Consider the following 9621-nt stretch of genomic DNA (forward strand, 5'->3'; position numbering starts at 1 on the left):
TTCAACTTTCTATATTTTTTCATTCTATTTGTCACCCTGGCAAGTACATACCAGCACGTCTATTAGGAAATTTGAATGATCACTAACTTCTCTGCAATTTTCACACTTTGCAAATCCATCCTATGAGCCAGATTAGACGCTCTGGAGCCTTTTAGGTCACAAATGCTAATCCTTGGCTTCAGTCCTCCTCTTTTCCTCTGCAGGCTATGGGCCCTGTCGTTAGCTGCTGCCAGCCTGTAACTCCCCAAAAAGAAAAGTCACAACACCCACAAGGAGCACACTGATCACAGCACAGTTTAGTGCAGCTGAAGTTAGCTCCACAGCTCTAGTGACACAATGCAAAGGAAGAGATGCGCGCACACACACACACACGTACATACACACAAACACACACACACACACACACACACGTACATACACCAACACACACACACACACACACACACACACCAACACACCAACACGCACGCACGCACGCACACATACCCGTTTTTACTACCTGGTGGGCCCACCTGACTGGGAGGGTGCTGGTGGGATCCACCTTTTCTACATGGTTTAGAAAATTGATTTTAATTGCTAAATTCATGTAAATTTTTTGTGAAGAGGAAAATCACTTGATATATTAAAAACACTCACATGAAAAAAATGACCTGAATTTTGCTATTCCTGTGGGGACCCTCCTATTTAAATTAGCAATTTTACTTTTTACCACAAATTATTAACATTTCCTACCATGTTAAACAGTACAGCTATAATACTACAGCAGCTATGGTGATAGTGTACCTCAAACACACTTAAATTTCTCAATCCAAACAACATTTTTCTGTGTTTAAGCTCTTTATTTAAAACACAAGACATTTTACATGGCAGCAAAATGTCATGGCATATATCCCATCACCTAATAAACAAAACAAAAACAAAAAACTGCAAATGGGACAGTGATTGTTTACTTCTAAACAAAAAATTCCAAGTATTCCATTTATCCAAATGTTTTATAATGTAAAAAAAGCAATTCACATTATTATTTTGTCTTGTACTGACCTTCCTACAATCCATAATGAAATGAAAAGTGCCGTTGTGCACAAATATGTAAAGTACTCAATTTAGTTTACACTGGGCCAGCCGAGGGTAAACTAAATATGAGCTTCAACATGAAACATGAAAAAACAGCACTGAAACGTGCAACTGTGTGTTTTAAACCAAAACGTAAAGTCTTTTAGCACTCTGGTGCCTCAGTGCTCCGATTCTGTTTGTGACATAGACCTTAACTGCTTTCCACGTCCTTTGTTCAAGTTCTTTTGGTGAAGATTCAATACATGCAATACAATCCACCTTACCAGGAACTTTGCCACCTTCTATGAACCTTTTCTCATTTTTTTCTACAGCAAGAGTCTCTGCTGCAGACCAGCCTCTCTTCTGTGAAGCTCCTGAGAACAAACAAAAGTATTGATAGTAATAATTAATTTTAATTGAAGGGGCCTGTGAGGTGAAGTGATATTTCTGATGTTAGTGATTTTGAGAGCATACTGGTAAAACTAGTGTGAGGGACAGACAAGAAAATAGGAAACTGAACAAGTAAAATACAATATGTGAACAAGTGAAATAAAAAGTAGCCCCCATTTATTTTTGCCATTTCAGGGGAGATATTGTACTGCATGTACATATCTCAAAACTGACAAACTTCCATGTACGGCAGGGGTGTCAAACTCCAGTCCTCGAGGGCTAGTATCCTGCTTGTTTTTGAGATATCCCTGCCATACCTGCTGCTGATTACCTGGATCAGGTGTGCTTTGCCAATAAGAAGCTACAAGGGCAGGTTAGTTGGAAAACAAGCACGACAGCAGCCCTCGAGGCCTGGAGTTCGACACCTCTGCTGTATGGTGTTATACAAATGCTGTAATAACTCAAACATACTTCCAGAGCTAAATAAAAACCTGTACAGCACCATAAAAATCTTTTAACTGTGTTCAACAAATTCATCAACTGAAGATAAAATTGTTTCAGGCAACAGGGAACAATGAAATAATTAAACCGTCTCCTACAAAAGGATTTGGACAGTTAGGCCAAGTTCTTTGTTTTTGAGTCACATGAAGAGGTTTAATATTCTTTGCTGTGGACTTTGGGTTTGACTTCAAAAGCTGAATATCAGACAGCAGATTTAAATAAAATTTAAATAAAATATCATCCTAGCTCTTGAGGTGTATATTTGTTGTAACAATACCTTTCACAAGAGTATCACCCTCTGACTCTGGTCACAACAACATGGTGGACAAAGGGCCTGTTTAAAAAAAACAAAACATCAAATTCAAATGCATAAATCTGGTCATTTCAGAAGTGAAGTGTTTATTAAGAGTGTCATAACTTAACAAGGAGATGGAGTCAGGCCTAATACCAAGATGGCGGCCCATGCATCACACTAGGCACAGTGTCTCTTCACATTTCACAAGTTTGCTGTGTTATTCCTGTTTATTTTGGGTCTGTTCATGTAGAACAGCTTCGCTTTTACATCTTACACCCAACTAGAGGTTTTGGATTTAGGATTACACAACTTTGACTGTTTTATCAGCAAGCTTTGACTCATCCCGGAAATAAGAAGAACACCGATGCTTTGCAGGCTGCTCGGCCAACCGGAAGTGCTCGAAGACGGCACAGAGACTGTAAACAAAGGCAAGGGAAACGCAGAGGGCTAACAGTTAATCTAAGGCTAACGCCTGGTGAATAAAGTGAATGAGTTATGACTGTGGATCACTGACAACAGGACACTAATGGATTGTAATGTCATGATACTAATGGAAACAACTCTATCGAGCTAGTTGGATGCCACACTCTCCGGCGACTTCAGCTCAGCATTCAGTACAGTTATTCCCTCCAAACTCCATCATCAAGTCTGCAGATGATACTACGGTGATTGTCTCATCAGTGACAACGACGAGTCTGACTACAGGGAAGAAGTAAAGCACCTAGCTGTGTGTTGCTGACAATAACCTGCTTCTGAATACCAGCAAAACCAAAGAGCTCATTGTGGACTTCAGGAGGGAGAAAACAGACACCCATGTCCCCATCAAATAAAGATTGATCTACATAAATGGAACAGCTCTTGAACGGGCCTTCAGCTTCAAGCTCTTGGGGACCCACATCTGAGAATCTGTCCTGGTCAACTAACACCTCCAGCCTGGTCAAGAAGGCCCATCAGCGCCTCTTTTTGTTGAGGACACTGAAGAAGAATCACCTGTCTGCTGACATACTGGGTAACTTCCACCGCTGTGCGATAGAGAGCATCCTGACCAACTGTGTAACTGGTATGGGAATTGCACTGTTGCTGACCGCACGGCACTGCAGCGGGTAGAGAAAATGCATGACAGTGACTCCACCTCCTGCCACTGAGGATGTCCAAGAGAAGAGATGTCTATGCCAAGCACGCATCGTTCTCAGGGACTCCTCTCATCCTGCCAATAATAATAATAATAATAAATATCATAATGCTAGGCAATGATAAGAAAATGAAATATCGCGATAGAAAAATCGGTAAAACGCACATGCTCAGTGACTTTGTTTTCAAACGCACATGGCGGAAAAAGCATGGCGACGGAGAATGAGAAGGGGGAAAGCGGATCGTTGAATGAATCAGATGAACCAGAATTGCTTTGTAAAAATGGTGCAATTTCAGCGGTGTGGAACTGGTTGGGCTTTCGTCCGTCAGATACACGCCAAAGCACATTTTTTGGTAGAGCATGCTAGCAGGACGTCATTATTACCGAACAGTGTTGGGAAGGTTACTTTTAAAATGTATTCCACTACAGAATACATGCCCCAAAATGTATTCTGTAACGTATTCCGTTACTCAATGAGAGTAACATATTCTGAATACTTTGGATTACTTAATATATTATCATGCTGTTTACAACTACCTGAATGTACTACTGCTGTGATTTATTACTGATACTGAAGGTCCGCGGCTCCGAACCGTAGTAAAGGGACCTCGGGCTAATATGGTGGGTTCCGTGTCGGGCTGGTAGCCGAAAACTAGCTTCACTTTGTTGTCTGGGTCAACTTTGCTTGCCAGAGACAGAGAGAGGCGTTAAAAGGCTGCTCCAACGGAACTTATTTTTTTCCGGAGGAAAACACAAACACAGCGTACAGTCGAGTCTTAATAGCTTACTTACAGCTGGGCTCGTCAGGCACTCTTCTTGGCTGCAGTGGTTATTATTATATTTACATGCTTCCAGCTCCCGTTTTTGCTCCGTGACAACTCGGACTTTTCCTTTCTCTCCCTCCCTCGCTCACAGACACATAACGGGTACGGTAGTCCATTCTCCCTGCAGCACGGACTACACTGCCCATGAGGCTACATTCTTTAGGGCCATATTACATTCCCACAGATGTAATATTATCTACAGCTACTTTTAGTACCATTGATGTTAAGTTAGACTCTTTTTCTCCAATTGATCTTTCTGAGTTAACTTCAATAATTAATTCCTCCAAACCATCAACGTGTCTTTTAGACCCCATTCCTACAAAACTACTCAAAGAAGTCCTGCCATTAATTAATTCTTCAATCTTAAATATGATCAACCTATCTCTAATAATCGGCTATGTACCACAGGCCTTCAAGGTGGCTGTAGTTAAACCTTTACTTAAAAAGCCATCTCTAGACCCAGCAGTCTTAGCTAATTATAGGCCAATCTCCAACCTTCCTTTCATATCCAAAAATCCTTGAAAGAGTAGTTGTCAAACAGCTAACTGATCATCTGCAGAGGAATGGCTTATTTGAAGCGTTTCAGTCAGGTTTCAGAGCTCATCACAGCACAGAAACAGCTTTAGTGAAGGTTACAAATGATCTTCTTATGGCCTCTGACAGTGGACTCATCTCTGTGCTTGTCCTGCTAGACCTCAGTGCTGCATTCGATACTGTTGACCATAATATCCTATTAGAGCGATTAGAACATGCTGTAGGTATTACAGGTACTGCACTGCAGTGGTTTGTATCATATCTATCTAATAGACTCCAATTTGTACATGTAAATGGAGAGTCCTCTTCAGACACTAAGGTCAATTATGGTGTTCCACAGGGTTCAGTGCTAGGACCAATTCTATTTACATTATACATCAGGGGTGCCCAATCCCAGTCCTCGAGAGATACTGCCCTGCAGCTTTTAGATGCGTCCTTGTTCCAGCACACCTGAATCAAATGAATGGCTCGTTATCAGGCCTTTGCCAGACTTGATGGCATGCCGAATTGGTAATCCAACTATTTGATTCAGCTGTGTTGGAGTAGGGATGCATCTAAAAGCTGCAGGACAGTAGCTCTCGAGGACTGGGATTGGGCACCCCTGTTATACATGCTTCCCCTAGGCAGCATCATTAGAAGACATAGTATAAATTTTCACTGCTATGCAGATGACACACAGCTCTATCTATCCATGAAGCCAGGTAACACACACCAATTAGTTAAACTGCAGGAATGCCTTAAAGACATAAAGACCTGGATGGCCGCTAACTTTCTGCTTCTTAATTCAGATAAAACTGAGGTTATTGTACTCGGCCCTGAAAATCATAGAAATATGGTATCTAAGCAGATTCTTACTCTGGATGGCATTACCTTGGCCTCCAGTAACACTGTGAGAAACCTTGGAGTCATTTTTGACCAGGACATGTCCTTCAACGCACATATTAAACAAATATGTAAGACTGCTTTCTTCCATTTGCGCAACATCTCTAAAATTAGAAATATCCTGTCTCAGAGTGACGCTGAAAAACTAGTTCATGCATTTATTACTTCCAGGCTGGACTACTGTAATTCACTATTATCAGGATGTCCTAAAAACTCGCTGAAAAGCCTTCAGCTAATCCAAAATGCTGCAGCAAGAGTACTGACAGGGACTAGAAAGAGAGAGCATATTTCTCCTGTTTTGGCTTCCCTTCATTGGCTTCCTGTTAAATCCAGAATTGAATTCAAAATCCTGCTCCTCACATACAAGGTCTTAAATAATCAGGCCCCATCTTATCTTAATGACGTTGTAGTACCATATCACCCTATTAGAGCACTTCGCTGTTGCACTGCAGGCCTACTTGTTGTTCCTAGAGTATTTAAAAGTAGAATGGGAGGCAGAGCCTTCAGTTTTCAGGCCCCTCTTCTGTGGAACCAACTTCCAGTTTGGATTCAGGAGACAGACACTATCTCTACTTTCAAGATTAGGCTTCAAACTTTCCTTTTTGCTAAAGCATATAGTTAGGGCTGGACCAGGTGACCCTGAATCCTCCCTTAGTTATGCTGCAATAGACGTAGGCTGCCGGGGATTCCCATGATGCATTGAGTTTTTCCCTTCCAGTCACCTTTCTCACTCACTATGTGCTAATAGACCTCTCTGCATCGAATCATATCTGTTATTAATCTCTGTCTCTCTTCCACAGCATGTCTTTCATCCTGTTTTCCTTCTTTCACCCCAACCGGTCGCAGCAGATGGCCGCCCCTCCCTGAGCCTGGTTCTGCCGGAGGTTTCTTCCTGTTAAAAGGGAGTTTTTCCTTCCCACTGTCGCCAAAGTGCTTGCTCATAGGGGGTCATATGATTGTTGGGTTTTTCTCTGTATTTATTATTGTGCTATCTACTGTACAATATAAAGCGCCTTGAGGCGACTTTTGTTGTGATTTGGCGCTATATAAATAAAATTGAATTGAATGCCTGTAGCATTCTGCCTATTAGCTTAGTACAACGACAACAACAAAAAAGCGCTCTCTCACCCAGGAAACACGCAGAGAGAGAGCGTCACCCTGTAACCATGGCAACCGTAACGCTGCCACCTGGAACAACAGAACATAGCTGTCAAACAAACCCAAACAGTCCTGACCCGCGATAATATGAAACAGGAAAGTACCGCCGTGTAATCCATTTATTTCAACAAAGTAACTGTATTCTGAATACCACCTTTTTAAACGGTAACTGTAACGGAATACAGTTACTCATATTTTGTATTCTAAATATGTAACGGCGGTACATGTATTCCGTTACTCCCCAACACTGTTACCGAACCAATTTTATGTCGTACATGGTGCTCAAAAATGTTTTAGTACGACTTTGCTAAGCTACAAAGTCGCACCGCTTGACGGATTGTTGGAGCATTACGGCTACCGCAGTCAGGAGCCTTGTAACACGTACTGTGCCTCAACATAATATTACCGCATTTTGTGTATAACCTCTTTTTAAGTTTTGTGGTTATTATACATGGTTGTGCTGAGGATATGTCGGCCAATTTCCACTGGAAATGCCTTTTGTTAAACTGTCAGTGAGGAATTTGCATTTGCACTGTTAAATTTTTATATAACTTTTATGCACATAAAAAAAAAAACCCAGCTGTTTGTTTAAGTGAAAATACATTAATGGGGTTTCTTTTTTGCACTAAAGTTGTGGAGTTATAAAGTATTTTGTCTCGCGTCAATTTTATTGTCAGTTACATTGTTATCGCCAATTTTCAAATATATATCGTGTTAAATATTTTTGGCCATATTGCCCTGCTCTAATTACATCGGTTAATGCTATCGTTTAGAACACTGACATAGTATAGTTTCTGGTATAGTCCGTACACTGTCTGCTCCCACTGCTGTAGATATACTCATAGGACACTGTAGATCTGTTTACTAGAGGTGGATTTTGATTATTGATTTATCGATTAAAATCAATTCTAGCTTGGATAATGTGATATCAATTCATTAAAATCCTGAATCGATTTTTTTATATAAATTTATTTTGCCCAAAATGTCAGAATCTCAGGTTAAACCTCACAAAATTTCAACAACCACCAAACAGCTAAAACAGTAAATGAGAGCAGGAACACAAAGTGTGAACCCCCCGACGGATCAGAATCAGTGAGATGTCGCCTTTCTCACCTGACTGTCAGGAAGTGTTGTGTGGCAAGCAGGAGTTGGACCCAAAATGCAGGCACTCAGGCACGAGGTTTAAATACAAAGAACTCAGCTTTATTTACTGGCAGGGGAAAATCATACAAAACTAAACTGGGAAAATATGAACTACAATTTACAGCAAGGCACACAAGGAAACACACAGCTTGAGGGACGACACGACACTGACTCAGAGAAACACAGGGTTTAAATACACTGGGAAGTAACGAGGGGAATGAGACACAGAAGGAGGGCACAGCTGGAAGAAATCAGAACTGATGAGACAAGGAAGCAAAGCAGGACACATTCACATAAGACACAGACCTTCAAAGTAAAACAGGAAGTATAACACAGAGACGCGAACTTGACTAGGGGAGACAGAGCAACTAAGAAACACAGAGAACAACAACAAAGAGACAAAGAGGGCAGCTACCAAATACTTAGAAAACTAAACAGAATACAAGAAAGCCAAACTAAGACACTAGACTATACAATAAACTGGGGCAACAAAGAGAACTAAGATAAAAGTACAAAAACTCAGAGACACAAGAAACTCGAAACACTGGGTCACCGACCCAGGACCGTGACGCCGACGGCACGGACACGGTCGGGGGTGAAAGGCGACAGCTCACTGATTCTGATGTTTCGGCGGGTCCACGCTTTTTGTTTACGCCGTTTTTGTGCTAGATTCTGAAGCTGCAGGTTTTATCTCTCTCCAAACAATACCTCACAATAACAATAACAATCCTGACTGAACCAGCAGCAAAAGAAGATCCAAACACATCACATTCACAAAAACATCGTCATGAATTCATTTTTAGTTTTGCTGTTTTGCTTCCACCACGATAAAATCACGCTTCATGCACATCTTTCTCTCTCAGTATACTTCAAGAACAGTTTCCCGTCTAAAACCCTGTTTTCTGCATTATTCGCTTGCTTGTTACGCACTACTAAGTCTACTGTTGTTTACAGCGCTGTCTGCTGCTGTTTTTTCCCTTTTACTTACTTACGAAAAGAAAATCTCATTTCTGCTGTTCAATACTGAAGAAATTTAAACTTGAAAATTATGCAAAATTGCAAAACGCTTAGCTGTGTCTCTAATAAAACCTTTAACTTTGCTCTGCTTCACTTCAGCAGCATAATGTTCAGATGTTGATTAATGGTTTTCTTCAGAGAACAGATGGGTTTGGCTGTCAGAGGGAAGCTTTTTTGAACTGCAGGTCCTTGAAGGGTAATACAGTTGAAGCTGGAGGATCTTTATATAAATATCCCATAATGCTCATAAGGTCCTTTAACTTTTGGTAGCTGTTAAAAGCATGTAGTTGTGGTATACTAGTGGTCAGAAATACCATTATTACTTTTCTATTACTTTAATATAAATTCAGGGTTGACCCCGGACCACTGCTATGAGTCACACTATGCAGCATAAAGGCCGTTTCACATCGGATGCAACATGCGCTGTGCTCACCGATAACTAAGAGTGAAGGATCCAGAATTTGTTGCGCTGGCTGCTGAGCTCTGCTTGTATATCGTTTATAAGCGGCCGCTCTAGGTGTACTAAATGCACCTCGTTTCAAAACATGTATGTATCGGACTTTATCTCCTCTACGAGAGTTTGTGTTGTATTATGTTCAAATGTTTCATAAAAACGTATAGCTCATTCATAACGAGGAAAGCTTTGTAACTGTCCTGACTAGTGAAGAGTGTGTCATTTCCACAACACTGCT

The 9621-nt window shown here is 41.0% G+C and overlaps 1 long non-coding RNA gene across 1 annotated transcript; it reads right to left on the bottom strand.

Moving 5' to 3' along the window:
• Positions 1–484: 484 nt before the first annotated feature.
• LOC109195157 (uncharacterized) lies at positions 485–8092 on the bottom strand. Its single transcript, XR_002056855.2, has 3 exons — positions 7883–8092; positions 2222–2278; positions 485–1427 (listed from the first exon to the last, which is right to left on the bottom strand). It is a non-coding gene; the product is annotated as an uncharacterized LOC109195157 (long non-coding RNA).
• Positions 8093–9621: the final 1529 nt, after the last annotated feature.

Source organism: Oreochromis niloticus, linkage group LG2 (genome assembly GCF_001858045.2).
Source record: "Oreochromis niloticus isolate F11D_XX linkage group LG2, O_niloticus_UMD_NMBU, whole genome shotgun sequence".
NCBI classification, from domain to species: Eukaryota; Metazoa; Chordata; class Actinopteri; order Cichliformes; family Cichlidae; genus Oreochromis; species Oreochromis niloticus.